We start from the raw sequence: 15,384 nt of genomic DNA, 5'->3' as shown, positions 1-15,384 counted from the left end.
CGCCCACGATGACTCACCCACCCCTGCAGGGAGAACGAGCCCCCGCTCTGGACAGACACCCAGAGCCCTTGCCGGAAACACCACGTCCAGGGGAGCGGTCGGCTCTGCAGCCTCCATCCCTGTCTGCTCACCGTGGACGCCGGCAACTCGGTCTGCCCCCAGGGGACATGGAGTTCCTTTCCCCTGAACTGCTTTGCATTTGGTTTGTTTCCACCTTTCTGGTGATGTTTTCTTTTTTGTATGGTTTCCTGTATTTTTGTTGGTTAAGTTGGGATTCGTAAACTTTCTCATCATTGTTGCAATTTGGGAACACTGTTGTGTAACTCTGGTGATACTGTGTTACCATCACCACTTGGTAGTTTCAGACCCGTTTGATCTTTATGCCCCACCCCCCAACAAAGCCTGGATTCAAGGCAAGCACGCCCTGTTCATCCCTTCCCCCGATCCTGAACACAATTTCATCTTTTCTTTGTGCATTCCTTCCTATATTCTTGGTGTCCCCAATCAATGACTCTCCGTGAAATGACTGAAGCAGTGTTTTTCGGACTCTCCACCTACTGTAAGACTCCATTGGAGAGTTCTCATTTTTATGTCATTTGAACTAGCCTTTGATATCTGAAAGGACGGTGTACGTCCTTTCAAGATACCATGTGCCAAACGAAGCCCTTTTGGCCACTGCCATCATTATCTCCAGGCAGGCATTGCTGTTTCAAGGGTGACATCTCAGCCAGAAGGCAGAGGCTGAGCTCGTCTTGTTGCACCAGCTCCCAAAAGAAGCCAAGAAAGGGAGCTGGAACAACAAACCACCCCAACGCCCAGGAAAGCGTTCTTCATGACAGAAGGCTAGAAAATGACCCAACATCCTTGTGGCCCAGAACCCCTCTAGAAAATCACTGTTCCATAAAAAAGAGAAACACATGGGAAGTTCCAAGGAGAGGCAATGCCCATGGCCAGTGTACTTTAGAGACGGCCTGAGCGCTCCGGGGAAGACACGCACCGACGGAACCCCTTGGGAAACAGCAGGGATTCTCCTCACCGTCGTAAGGGTTTCCTCTGGGGACAACCTGCCCTGGGCACCACATGAGGGAGCAGACCGGCTTCTCTTCCTCTGCCCCCACACCATTCACTCATGAAGGCAGCTCAGGTGTTCTCATGCCCTGCCTGCCTGCCTGCCTGGCTCATCCGTGAGCTGTGACCACCTCCAGGGCAGGACTCCACCTTCTCCTCTCTGTGTACCGTGCATCTGCACACAGTGGGCTTTCAGAACCTTAGACTTGAGCCATTCCCACTCAAGCCAGAACCCTCCCCAGGAAGGAAAACAGCTGTGGAGTCATTTTGGCCCCAGCACTGGTTCCGAAACCCTGGCGGCTCCTACAGCCTCTACGGCGTGAAGAGGGAGGTCCCTTTTGACAGAGCTTTCCGGCTCTCAGATCTAAGCTGTTGTTTCACTGTCAGCTGTGTCTCTTCCGTTGCAGCCAGGTGGGCCACGCTGCTCCAAAGGAGCTCACAAGCTGAGTTTCAAGGGGGGACAGGGATGGCTACAACGTGCTGCAAACTGAGTGAGGGTCCCCACAATCCTCAGCAAAGGTCTGTGGTGTGCAAGTGGGGAGTAGAGGGCCCCCAAGTTCCAAAGGAAGGGAGGTACTCGGGAGCTAAAGCCCTTGGCTGCTGTGGTAGCAGCTGCAGATGGCAGCTCGTCCACAGTGCACTTCGAATGAGGTCATATGAGCGGGACTCTGGAAATGGCTCCGAAATCGAGAGAAAGGGGTCAGGGTATGTGGGAAGCCGGCGGGGGTGGGGGGTGGATGAAGGAAGGTGTCCCTCCTCTCTCCAGTGCAATTTGGTTTGGTGAGTCTCAAAGCTACCAGATGGCACTTCCCAAGTCAGGCCCCCACAGGAATCAGGGTGGGCTGCGTGCCTCGGCCCCTGCCACAGGGACAAGCCACACCAGTGGCCTCCCTGAGCTCCAATGGCCGGATCTGGGGGTTCTGTCTGGGTGCACACCTCCTTGCTGTGGCCAAGTTCCCCCCTTCTCTGAGCACCAGCTTCATCCTCTCGAATGAGGACATCGAATGCTACCTTGGCACGTTACTCTCTTCATCCTGTGAAGACTCATTAGGCTTATCCTACAATTACTAGCTGGCCCGAAGAGATATCTCCTGAATCCAGATTAAGCTGGAGTCTCCCAGGCTCATCTGGCATGTCTTCCCTGAAGTCTGCCAAAACCCACACCATTGCATTTCCAGGGACTCCCCTTAGCCAGCTGGGCAGAAAACCCAGCATGCTTCAAACAAGCTGACAGACAAGCGGGAGAGGACTCACGGGCAGAAGGTTTCCCTCAGGTCTCGGGTGGAGCTCTGGGACCACAGCAGCAACGGGCCATCCCAGCCCCTGGGCTCAGCAGCGCCCTCATTCTCAGGCCGGCGGCTCTGCCCTGAGGGGAGCGGGAAGGTCACCAACTGCCGCAGGCGGACCTCACGCCCCTCCCACTGCTGGAGCCTGACCTCCCCCGGCCCCACCCCTTCCCCTACCCCAGCAGGACGACAGCTCGTCTTCCCCTGGCTTCCAACGTCAGGCCCGGCCCTGGGCCCCGATTGGGCACTGCCCCAGCCCGGAGCTAATCACAGTGGCCAGGGAGGTGGAACGCACCGATTGGCCAGGGCCAGGTCATGTGACCATACTCCCCAGGAAACTCAAATATTACCAAGGTTCCCTAAGAAACCAATGAACAAAATTATCCAGTAAAGGCAAACCGTACTTTTTAATGAGGCCAATGTCACAGAAAAAAAAAAAAAAAAAGCTTCACCATGAACTGCTCAAGGAAGCTAGTAAATAAACTTTCAGAAAAGTTTAGTAGTTTTTTTTTTTTTTTTTTTTAATAGGGTGACGGAGAGCTATACCTTTCCCGTCTATGTGAATTTAGGTTTAAACTAGATTTCCCTTGGCTGTTATATAAGACAAAAAACCCCACATCACCCCCTTTCACTCACCCCCACCCCCCAAAAGTGTTTTAATGTATTGAATTTTTCTGTCCTCAGTTGTGTCTGATTCACGGCAACCCACGAACTCTACACAGCCAGGCTCTTCCGTCCATGGAATTCAGGGCAATTTTTTCTGTCCCAGTCAATGCCCACCCTGGGTGATCCAAAGGCAAGGGCTCAGAGGCCCCTGAGAGACTAACTCCTTTCAGCTGAGCACAGAGCTGGCTCCTCACTGGGATGCCTGTGGCCTGGGGCTCCCCGAGGGGAGAGCAGCACTCGCCCCACCGTGTGGTCACTGCTGGAAGTGCAGGCTGCTCCTCACTCCCCCTTGACAGTGTCCCTGACGGCAGAACAGTGTGAATCGAATCAAGGTGGTAATGCAAACTCCAATGCAACCAAACTCCCCACAAGGTCTCCAAAACCACTCAGGAACAGGTAATTGGAAACTGCAGGGGATGACATGAATGGAGATGGAGACTTGACACCTTACACCGAGTTCACTTCCACTTATCCCTAGACAAACTTTCCGTGAAAACTTGTCACCAATCTAGAAGAACAATGAGCAGAAACCGGACACGTGCTTTGAGTCTTCACACACAAAACTAAAAGGCAGTCCACAAAAAAACCCAGAGAATACAGTGGACTTGGCAAAATCAAAGATATCTACTGTGGGAAAGACCTCATGACAAAAGCAAAAGACAGGTCATACATCGCCAGACGAATGAGTGGAAACACAAAGCTTATCAAGGATGCGTCTCCAAACAGACAAAGAACACCAACACAACAAGCCTGTGAAAACTAGGGAAAGGTCTGAAGGGACACCAGACTGAGGAAGACACACACAGAGGATCCCGGATGATGTCCAGCACTGAGGGCCTGAAGAAACAACAGTCTAGTTGCACCCCCTCAGGCCTGTGTGACCGTGGATGAGGCCTCTGTTTCCCGGTGGCTCTGAGAGATGGACAGGGAGGAAGGGGAAGAGAAGTCACTTGCATTTCTAATACTCACAGCAAAGTCTTCCAATGAGAAGGGAATTATCACCCCCACTGACAATGCCATGCACTGAAGTGATATCCACGAGTCCATCTAACCCAGAAGGGAAGGATGCACCTGTTCTCACAAAACGGCGAGAGATGGAAGAAGGAAGATCAAGCCCACACCAATCACTGGAGAGAGAAGCTGTGCTCAGGGCTTGAAAAATTCTTATTGGTAAAATGATGTCACAGCCCCACAAGGCAATCCACAGCTTCGATGCTATTCCTCCCAAAATGCCAATGCATTTTCGCACCGAACAAAGAATTGCAAAAGGGGTTACGGAAACAGAAAAGAGCCTAACTTGTCAATACAATCCGACGAAAAGGCCCCGATACGGACATCCAAGGTTGTGTGAAAGGAAATTAGACGACCAAACTAGGATCCTCAGGAGAGTATCGGAGAAGGCAATGGCGACCCACTCCAGTACTCTTGCCTGGAAAATGCCCTGGACGGAGGAGCCTGGTAGGCTGCAGGCCATGGGGTCGCGCAGAGTCTGACACGACTGAAGTGACTTAGCAGCAGCAGCAGCAGCGGCAGGACAGTATGCTATTGGGAATACAACAACACACACAGATCCAGATCGATGGAATAAAGTTGAGGGTCCAGAAACAAACCCCAGCATCCATCGTCAACTCATCTCTGACACAGAAGGGGAGATTATCCAAATGGGAACAAGAAAGCCTCTTCAATCAATGTCCATGGGAAACCCAGACAGCTACATCTGAAGAACGCTATTGGTTTGGATCTCAGACCACCTCAATATTGGGGAAAAACCTCACCCTAAAGACTGATGTCATGAGATAGCTAGAAAGAAGCGTAGGTCAAAGGCTCCTTAACATCAGAGTCTCCTTGCCATTTGCTGGGCGGAGGTAGAAATGGGTCTCTTCAATTAAGGGAAAGAGGTACACGAAGTACACCAATGGGTTTCCATCCAATGGAACCTCTTCACAACAGAGAAGCTAAGCATTCACAAATGCAAAAGATAGGAAACGGAACACGAGAGACTCCTTCCAAGTGGTGTATCTGAGAAGGGGTTCATATGGAAAGAGACGAAGAATGCACAGCACTCAGATTCCAAGAAACACCACCACCACCACCCTTGACCCTTCCCCTATGACCAACTCCGACCTGAAGCCTTTCTCTCCCTCTAACCTATCCCTAAAACATAACCCTCATCTAATCATATACATGTGGAATTCCTAGCATCCATCCATTCACACACGAGAGAGAAAGAGGAAGACACAGAGGGAATTGAGAAAGGAAAAGAGAGGGACACAGCCAGAGAGAGACACGGAACCAAAGAGAGGAAAGGAGTCGATGGTCCAGACTTTTCCTCAATCTGTCTCGAAGGTAGAAGCAATGACAGCGCCCATCCACCCCAGAAGGGGGAAAAGGACGGAAGGTTTGCAGAGGAAAAGACAAGAACGCAGGGAGCCATTAGAAGCTCAGCCACCCGCAGAAGCCGAGCTGGGACACTTGAACAGAATCTCAATGGAAACAGGACCAGAAAGTTGGCTACTCTTTTCTACAAGAGAGGGAGACCTTCGAGTCTTCCTTTCTGTCCTCCAGCTTGGATGCGGGGTCTCAAAACAGTCAGGAGGGGGAGTGCCTTTTCCTGGGTACCACGGCACATCCAGGCCTCGTTCTGCCCCATTCTGTGCTATGTCAGCCCTGGATGGAATCTTTCTTTCTGAAGTCTCAGCGCACGAGCTCCACGTGATATCGGCCCCAGGTGGAAAGGCATGGAGCTGCTCGTAGGCCGACAGACCTAGGAAGCAGATGGGAGAATGACCCCCACTCTGCAGATGGAGAGACTGGGGAAACCCTGAGGGGCATATGCTTGTCCAGGGCCACACCACTTATGAGAAGAAGGAGCCTGGTCTGAGAGCAGCAGGGCCCTCGGAGCTCAGGCCCTGGCTGCACCCAGGCCTCCCCAGGGCTGTGGGCTGGGCTGTGTGGGCGTCTCTGTGCCTGCACATGGCCTAAGGGGGGTGGTCGAGCAGTCAGAAACCCAGAGATTCCCTTGGGAAGTTTTGGGGAAGGGACCTCAGCACGAACCCCAGGCGATGATGTCACCTGCCGGCAACAGAACCCAACAGAACCCGCAACCCGGGTATCCAGGCCTCCAGAGCGGAGAGGAGCCCCCAGCCAGATCACTTGCTGCCAGGATGTTCTGCTGTTTGCCCATGCCCAGAGGCCGGGGCCTCAGGAGAGCTCACAGGCAGTGTGCGTGGGCACCCTGTCGACGTTGGCTCAGGACACCCCCGAGAGGCCTCTGGCCGTTTGCCCGGAGAAACAGAAAGGTAACACGGGGAGCCCCAGGCCGGGCCAGGCCACCTCGCCCATGCCACCCGGAAACACCGGGTCCTTTGCCTGTGTGTGTGGATGCGGGTTTCTCGGGGTGTGTCTCCCTCAAGGAAGCCCAGGCGGATGTGGGGTCAGAAGCCTGCGGACAAGTTGTGTCCACACCCCAGGGGAGAGCAGGCTGGGCCCGATGGGGAGTGTGCGGGCAGCGGCGGCCGCCCAGGCTGACCTCACACCCACAGGTGGGTCTCTTTCCTCCCGGGTGGGGATCTGAGCAGACACACGTCTCTGACCCTTCTGGGAAGAGAAGTTCGAGCAGGCAGAAGCAGCGGTTCCACTGGCCAGGCCCAGCTTGGAAAACTCCCAGCATGGCTGGCTGACGGTCACTGTCGTTGCAGAGCTTCCCACGTGATGAGGCCGAGGACGGGGACACCCCATCCACCTCCCGGAGGGAGGGGTCGGAGCACCACCCCCCCGCCCGTGAGGCCCAGTGCAGGCTCCAGGTGAGCGTGCCCACGGAGGCATCAGCCCCACCGGGGGAGAAGAGGAGGCGGGGAAGGCCTGCTGCAGAGACACCGCCTAGGATACACCCGCCGGCCCAGTCTGAGGCTGCCACGGAGCTCAGCACACCCGGCTCCGACCCAGAGTCCCGAGAACCCCGGCCTCTGAGGCAGCAGGAGGACCTGGAGCCCAGCACGCCAGAGCACAGAGGTGAGGACGCTGGGGCTGCTGCACGGGAGTGTGTGGGGACGGGGTGCTGAGCTACACAGGGACGAGTCCCCGAAAGCTGCTGCTGGGCCTACAGCAAGCACTGGCCTCACACCCCCCGCCCCCCGTCTTGCACACTTCAGTCCCAAAAGACATCCGACGCTGGGTATTCTTTGGGAATCTCTTGGAAGCTTTCTGTCCCGGGATACGCACATGCCAAGGCTGGCCTGTGGGCAAACTTTGCTTCTCCCCCAGCTCTAGCACTGACCTCCAACTGGAACCAGGCTCCACTTCCCAGACCTGTCCCTACAGAGGTGGTGGCTCCAGGTGCAGGACCCAGGGATCCACCGAGGGCAGATGGAGAACCGAGACTTGCCCTCGCAGAGACACCAGGCCAGCTGGGTACTGGCCAGCACACCGGGCAGATCGGATCTCCGTGCCTGCAGGACCCCCAGCCCCAGGCACTGATGTCCCACCCCCTCAGCCAGAACCTCCACCTCCACGTGCACCTGTACCTGCTCGGGCTCTGGCAGGAGAACCCGAGGCAGAGGAGGAGTCACCGCCTCGGCAGGGAGAGCCTGCCCTGGCTCCCGCGCAACACCCAGACGCCCACGATGACTCACCCACCCCTGCAGGGAGAACGAGCCCCCGCTCTGGACAGACACCCAGAGCCCTTGCCGGAAACACCACGTCCAGGGGAGCGGTCGGCTCTGCAGCCTCCATCCCTGTCTGCTCACCGTGGACGCCGGCAACTCGGTCTGCCCCCAGGGGACATGGAGTTCCTTTCCCCTGAACTGCTTTGCATTTGGTTTGTTTCCACCTTTCTGGTGATGTTTTCTTTTTTGTATGGTTTCCTGTATTTTTGTTGGTTAAGTTGGGATTCGTAAACTTTCTCATCATTGTTGCAATTTGGGAACACTGTTGTGTAACTCTGGTGATACTGTGTTACCATCACCACTTGGTAGTTTCAGACCCGTTTGATCTTTATGCCCCACCCCCCAACAAAGCCTGGATTCAAGGCAAGCACGCCCTGTTCATCCCTTCCCCCGATCCTGAACACAATTTCATCTTTTCTTTGTGCATTCCTTCCTATATTCTTGGTGTCCCCAATCAATGACTCTCCGTGAAATGACTGAAGCAGTGTTTTTCGGACTCTCCACCTACTGTAAGACTCCATTGGAGAGTTCTCATTTTTATGTCATTTGAACTAGCCTTTGATATCTGAAAGGACGGTGTACGTCCTTTCAAGATACCATGTGCCAAACGAAGCCCTTTTGGCCACTGCCATCATTATCTCCAGGCAGGCATTGCTGTTTCAAGGGTGACATCTCAGCCAGAAGGCAGAGGCTGAGCTCGTCTTGTTGCACCAGCTCCCAAAAGAAGCCAAGAAAGGGAGCTGGAACAACAAACCACCCCAACGCCCAGGAAAGCGTTCTTCATGACAGAAGGCTAGAAAATGACCCAACATCCTTGTGGCCCAGAACCCCTCTAGAAAATCACTGTTCCATAAAAAAGAGAAACACATGGGAAGTTCCAAGGAGAGGCAATGCCCATGGCCAGTGTACTTTAGAGACGGCCTGAGCGCTCCGGGGAAGACACGCACCGACGGAACCCCTTGGGAAACAGCAGGGATTCTCCTCACCGTCGTAAGGGTTTCCTCTGGGGACAACCTGCCCTGGGCACCACATGAGGGAGCAGACCGGCTTCTCTTCCTCTGCCCCCACACCATTCACTCATGAAGGCAGCTCAGGTGTTCTCATGCCCTGCCTGCCTGCCTGCCTGGCTCATCCGTGAGCTGTGACCACCTCCAGGGCAGGACTCCACCTTCTCCTCTCTGTGTACCGTGCATCTGCACACAGTGGGCTTTCAGAACCTTAGACTTGAGCCATTCCCACTCAAGCCAGAACCCTCCCCAGGAAGGAAAACAGCTGTGGAGTCATTTTGGCCCCAGCACTGGTTCCGAAACCCTGGCGGCTCCTACAGCCTCTACGGCGTGAAGAGGGAGGTCCCTTTTGACAGAGCTTTCCGGCTCTCAGATCTAAGCTGTTGTTTCACTGTCAGCTGTGTCTCTTCCGTTGCAGCCAGGTGGGCCACGCTGCTCCAAAGGAGCTCACAAGCTGAGTTTCAAGGGAGGACAGGGATGGCTACAACGTGCTGCAAACTGAGTGAGGGTCCCCACAATCCTCAGCAAAGGTCTGTGGTGTGCAAGTGGGGAGTAGAGGGCCCCCAAGTTCCAAAGGAAGGGAGGTACTCGGGAGCTAAAGCCCTTGGCTGCTGTGGTAGCAGCTGCAGATGGCAGCTCGTCCACAGTGCACTTCGAATGAGGTCATATGAGCGGGACTCTGGAAATGGCTCCGAAATCGAGAGAAAGGGGTCAGGGTATGTGGGAAGCCGGCGGGGGTGGGGGGTGGATGAAGGAAGGTGTCCCTCCTCTCTCCAGTGCAATTTGGTTTGGTGAGTCTCAAAGCTACCAGATGGCACTTCCCAAGTCAGGCCCCCACAGGAATCAGGGTGGGCTGCGTGCCTCGGCCCCTGCCACAGGGACAAGCCACACCAGTGGCCTCCCTGAGCTCCAATGGCCGGATCTGGGGGTTCTGTCTGGGTGCACACCTCCTTGCTGTGGCCAAGTTCCCCCCTTCTCTGAGCACCAGCTTCATCCTCTCGAATGAGGACATCGAATGCTACCTTGGCACGTTACTCTCTTCATCCTGTGAAGACTCATTAGGCTTATCCTACAATTACTAGCTGGCCCGAAGAGATATCTCCTGAATCCAGATTAAGCTGGAGTCTCCCAGGCTCATCTGGCATGTCTTCCCTGAAGTCTGCCAAAACCCACACCCTTGCATTTCCAGGGACTCCCCTTAGCCAGCTGGGCAGAAAACCCAGCATGCTTCAAACAAGCTGACAGACAAGCGGGAGAGGACTCACGGGCAGAAGGTTTCCCTCAGGTCTCGGGTGGAGCTCTGGGACCACAGCAGCAACGGGCCATCCCAGCCCCTGGGCTCAGCAGCGCCCTCATTCTCAGGCCGGCGGCTCTGCCCTGAGGGGAGCGGGAAGGTCACCAACTGCCGCAGGCGGACCTCACGCCCCTCCCACTGCTGGAGCCTGACCTCCCCCGGCCCCACCCCTTCCCCTACCCCAGCAGGACGACAGCTCGTCTTCCCCTGGCTTCCAACGTCAGGCCCGGCCCTGGGCCCCGATTGGGCACTGCCCCAGCCCGGAGCTAATCACAGTGGCCAGGGAGGTGGAACGCACCGATTGGCCAGGGCCAGGTCATGTGACCATACTCCCCAGGAAACTCAAATATTACCAAGGTTCCCTAAGAAACCAATGAACAAAATTATCCAGTAAAGGCAAACCGTACTTTTTAATGAGGCCAATGTCACAGAAAAAAAAAAAAAAAAGCTTCACCATGAACTGCTCAAGGAAGCTAGTAAATAAACTTTCAGAAAAGTTTAGTAGTTTTTTTTTTTTTTTTTTAATAGGGTGACGGAGAGCTATACCTTTCCCGTCTATGTGAATTTAGGTTTAAACTAGATTTCCCTTGGCTGTTATATAAGACAAAAAACCCCACATCACCCCCTTTCACTCACCCCCACCCCCCAAAAGTGTTTTAATGTATTGAATTTTTCTGTCCTCAGTTGTGTCTGATTCACGGCAACCCACGAACTCTACACAGCCAGGCTCTTCCGTCCATGGAATTCAGGGCAATTTTTTCTGTCCCAGTCAATGCCCACCCTGGGTGATCCAAAGGCAAGGGCTCAGAGGCCCCTGAGAGACTAACTCCTTTCAGCTGAGCACAGAGCTGGCTCCTCACTGGGATGCCTGTGGCCTGGGGCTCCCAGAGGGGAGAGCAGCACTCGCCCCACCGTGTGGTCACTGCTGGAAGTGCAGGCTGCTCCTCACTCCCCCTTGACAGTGTCCCTGACGGCAGAACAGTGTGAATCGAATCAAGGTGGTAATGCAAACTCCAATGCAACCAAACTTCCCACAAGGTCTCCAAAACCACTCAGGAACAGGGAATTGGAAACTGCAGGGGATGACATGAATGGAGATGGAGACTTGACACCTTACACCGAGTTCACTTCCACTTATCCCTAGACAAACTTTCCGTGAAAACTTGTCACCAATCTAGAAGAACAATGAGCAGAAACCGGACACGTGCTTTGAGTCTTCACACACAAAACTAAAAGGCAGTCCACAAAAAAACCCAGAGAATACAGTGGACTTGGCAAAATCAAAGATATCTACTGTGGGAAAGACCTCATGACAAAAGCAAAAGACAGGTCATACATCGCCAGACGAATGAGTGGAAACACAAAGCTTATCAAGGATGTGTCTCCAAACAGACAAAGAACACCAACACAACAAGCCTGTGAAAACTAGGGAAAGGTCTGAAGGGACACCAGACTGAGGAAGACACACACAGAGGATCCCGGATGATGTCCAGCACTGAGGGCCTGAAGAAACAACAGTCTAGTTGCACCCCCTCAGGCCTGTGTGACCGTGGATGAGGCCTCTGTTTCCCGGTGGCTCTGAGAGATGGACAGGGAGGAAGGGGAAGAGAAGTCACTTGCATTTCTAATACTCACAGCAAAGTCTTCCAATGAGAAGGGAATTATCACCCCCACTGACAATGCCATGCACTGAAGTGATATCCACGAGTCCATCTAACCCAGAAGGGAAGGATGCACCTGTTCTCACAAAACGGCGAGAGATGGAAGAAGGAAGATCAAGCCCACACCAATCACTGGAGAGAGAAGCTGTGCTCAGGGCTTGAAAAATTCCTATTGGTAAAATGATGTCACAGCCCCACAAGGCAATCCACAGCTTCGATGCTATTCCTCCCAAAATGCCAAAGCATTTTCGCACCGAACAAAGAATTGCAAAAGGGGTTACGGAAACAGAAAAGAGCCTAAATTGTCAATACAATCCGACGAAAAGGCCCCGATACGGACATCCAAGGTTGTGTGAAAGGAAATTAGACGACCAAACTAGGATCCTCAGGAGAGTATCGGAGAAGGCAATGGCGACCCACTCCAGTACTCTTGCCTGGAAAATGCCCTGGACGGAGGAGCCTGGTAGGCTGCAGGCCATGGGGTCGCGCAGAGTCTGACACGACTGAAGTGACTTAGCAGCAGCAGCAGCAGCGGCAGGACAGTATGCTATTGGGAATACAGCAACACACACAGATCCAGATCGATGGAATAAAGTTGAGGGTCCAGAAACAAACCCCAGCATCCATCGTCAACTCATCTCTGACACAGAAGGGGAGATTATCCAAATGGGAACAAGAAAGCCTCTTCAATCAATGTCCATGGGAAACCCAGACAGCTACATCTGAAGAACGCTATTGGTTTGGATCTCAGACCACCTCAATATTGGGGAAAAACCTCACCCTAAAGACTGATGTCATGAGATAGCTAGAAAGAAGCGTAGGTCAAAGGCTCCTTAACATCAGAGTCTCCTTGCCATTTGCTGGGCGGAGGTAGAAATGGGTCTCTTCAATTAAGGGAAAGAGGTACACGAAGTACACCAATGGGTTTCCATCCAATGGAACCTCTTCACAACAGAGAAGCTAAGCATTCACAAATGCAAAAGATAGGAAACGGAACACGAGAGACTCCTTCCAAGTGGTGTATCTGAGAAGGGGTTCATATGGAAAGAGACGAAGAATGCACAGCACTCAGATTCCAAGAAACACCACCACCACCCTTGACCCTTCCCCTATGACCAACTCCGACCTGAAGCCTTTCTCTCCCTCTAACCTATCCCTAAAACATAACCCTCATCTAATCATATACATGTGGAATTCCTAGCATCCATCCATTCACACACGAGAGAGAAAGAGGAAGACACAGAGGGAATTGAGAAAGGAAAAGAGAGGGACACAGCCAGAGAGAGACACGGAACCAAAGAGAGGAAAGGAGTCGATGGTCCAGACTTTTCCTCAATCTGTCTCGAAGGTAGAAGCAATGACAGCGCCCATCCACCCCAGAAGGGGGAAAAGGACGGAAGGTTTGCAGAGGAAAAGACAAGAACGCAGGGAGCCATTAGAAGCTCAGCCACCCGCAGAAGCCGAGCTGGGACACTTGAACAGAATCTCAATGGAAACAGGACCAGAAAGTTGGCTACTCTTTTCTACAAGAGAGGGAGACCTTCGAGTCTTCCTTTCTGTCCTCCAGCTTGGATGCGGGGTCTCAAAACAGTCAGGAGGGGGAGTGCCTTTTCCTGGGTACCACGGCACATCCAGGCCTCGTTCTGCCCCATTCTGTGCTATGTCAGCCCTGGATGGAATCTTTCTTTCTGAAGTCTCAGCGCACGAGCTCCACGTGATATCGGCCCCAGGTGGAAAGGCATGGAGCTGCTCGTAGGCCGACAGACCTAGGAAGCAGATGGGAGAATGACCCCCACTCTGCAGATGGAGAGACTGGGGAAACCCTGAGGGGCATATGCTTGTCCAGGGCCACACCACTTATGAGAAGAAGGAGCCTGGTCTGAGAGCAGCAGGGCCCTCGGAGCTCAGGCCCTGGCTGCACCCAGGCCTCCCCAGGGCTGTGGGCTGGGCTGTGTGGGCGTCTCTGTGCCTGCACATGGCCTAAGGGGGGTGGTCGAGCAGTCAGAAACCCAGAGATTCCCTTGGGAAGTTTTGGGGAAGGGACCTCAGCACGAACCCCAGGCGATGATGTCACCTGCCGGCAACAGAACCCAACAGAACCCGCAACCCGGGTATCCAGGCCTCCAGAGCGGAGGGGAGCCCCCAGCCAGATCACTTGCTGCCAGGATGTTCTGCTGTTTGCCCATGCCCAGAGGCCGGGGCCTCAGGAGAGCTCACAGGCAGTGTGCGTGGGCACCCTGTCGACGTTGGCTCAGGACACCCCCGAGAGGCCTCTGGCCGTTTGCCCGGAGAAACAGAAAGGTAACACGGGGAGCCCCAGGCCGGGCCAGGCCACCTCGCCCATGCCACCCGGAAACACCGGGTCCTTTGCCTGTGTGTGTGGATGCGGGTTTCTCGGGGTGTGTCTCCCTCAAGGAAGCCCAGGCGGATGTGGGGTCAGAAGCCTGCGGACAAGTTGTGTCCACACCCCAGGGGAGAGCAGGCTGGGCCCGATGGGGAGTGTGCGGGCAGCGGCGGCCGCCCAGGCTGACCTCACACCCACAGGTGGGTCTCTTTCCTCCCGGGTGGGGATCTGAGCAGACACACGTCTCTGACCCTTCTGGGAAGAGAAGTTCGAGCAGGCAGAAGCAGCGGTTCCACTGGCCAGGCCCAGCTTGGAAAACTCCCAGCATGGCTGGCTGACGGTCACTGTCGTTGCAGAGCTTCCCACGTGATGAGGCCGAGGACGGGGACACCCCATCCACCTCCCGGAGGGAGGGGTCGGAGCACCACCCCCCCGCCCGTGAGGCCCAGTGCAGGCTCCAGGTGAGCGTGCCCACGGAGGCATCAGCCCCACCGGGGGAGAAGAGGAGGCGGGGAAGGCCTGCTGCAGAGACACCGCCTAGGATACACCCGCCGGCCCAGTCTGAGGCTGCCACGGAGCTCAGCACACCCGGCTCCGACCCAGAGTCCCGAGAACCCCGGCCTCTGAGGCAGCAGGAGGACCTGGAGCCCAGCACGCCAGAGCACAGAGGTGAGGACGCTGGGGCTGCTGCACGGGAGTGTGTGGGGACGGGGTGCTGAGCTACACAGGGACGAGTCCCCGAAAGCTGCTGCTGGGCCTACAGCAAGCACTGGCCTCACACCCCCCGCCCCCCGTCTTGCACACTTCAGTCCCAAAAGACATCCGACGCTGGGTATTCTTTGGGAATCTCTTGGAAGCTTTCTGTCCCGGGATACGCACATGCCAAGGCTGGCCTGTGGGCAAACTTTGCTTCTCCCCCAGCTCTAGCACTGACCTCCAACTGGAACCAGGCTCCACTTCCCAGACCTGTCCCTACAGAGGTGGTGGCTCCAGGTGCAGGACCCAGGGATCCACCGAGGGCAGATGGAGAACCGAGACTTGCCCTCGCAGAGACACCAGGCCAGCTGGGTACTGGCCAGCACACCGGGCAGATCGGATCTCCGTGCCTGCAGGACCCCCAGCCCCAGGCACTGATGTCCCACCCCCTCAGCCAGAACCTCCACCTCCACGTGCACCTGTACCTGCTCGGGCTCTGGCAGGAGAACCCGAGGCAGAGGAGGAGTCACCGCCTCGGCAGGGAGAGCCTGCCCTGGCTCCCGCGCAACACCCAGACGCCCACGATGACTCACCCACCCCTGCAGGGAGAACGAGCCCCCGCTCTGGACAGACACCCAGAGCCCTTGCCGGAAACACCACGTCCAGGGGAGCGGTCGGCTCTGCAGCCTCCATCCCTG

General features: G+C 55.1%; 1 long non-coding RNA gene across 1 annotated transcript in view; it reads right to left on the bottom strand.

The window, feature by feature from the left end:
• LOC145534177 (uncharacterized) overlaps nucleotides 1-2,431 on the bottom strand; it is a 32,712-nt gene extending 30,281 nt beyond the window's left edge. Inside the window, exon 1 of the long non-coding RNA XR_014074312.1 lies at nucleotides 2,323-2,431. This is a non-coding gene — a long non-coding RNA (uncharacterized LOC145534177). The remainder of the gene's footprint in view (nucleotides 1-2,322) is intronic.
• Between the last annotated feature and the right edge of the window lie 12,953 nt (nucleotides 2,432-15,384).

The sequence above is a fragment of the Giraffa tippelskirchi genome, chromosome 14, assembly GCF_054371585.1.
Source record: "Giraffa tippelskirchi isolate mGirTip1 chromosome 14, T2T-mGirTip1v1.2.pri, whole genome shotgun sequence".
Classification (NCBI taxonomy): Eukaryota; Metazoa; Chordata; class Mammalia; order Artiodactyla; family Giraffidae; genus Giraffa; species Giraffa tippelskirchi.
The sequence above is the reverse complement of the archived record's forward strand: the minus strand, read 5'-3'. Positions and strand labels throughout refer to the sequence as shown.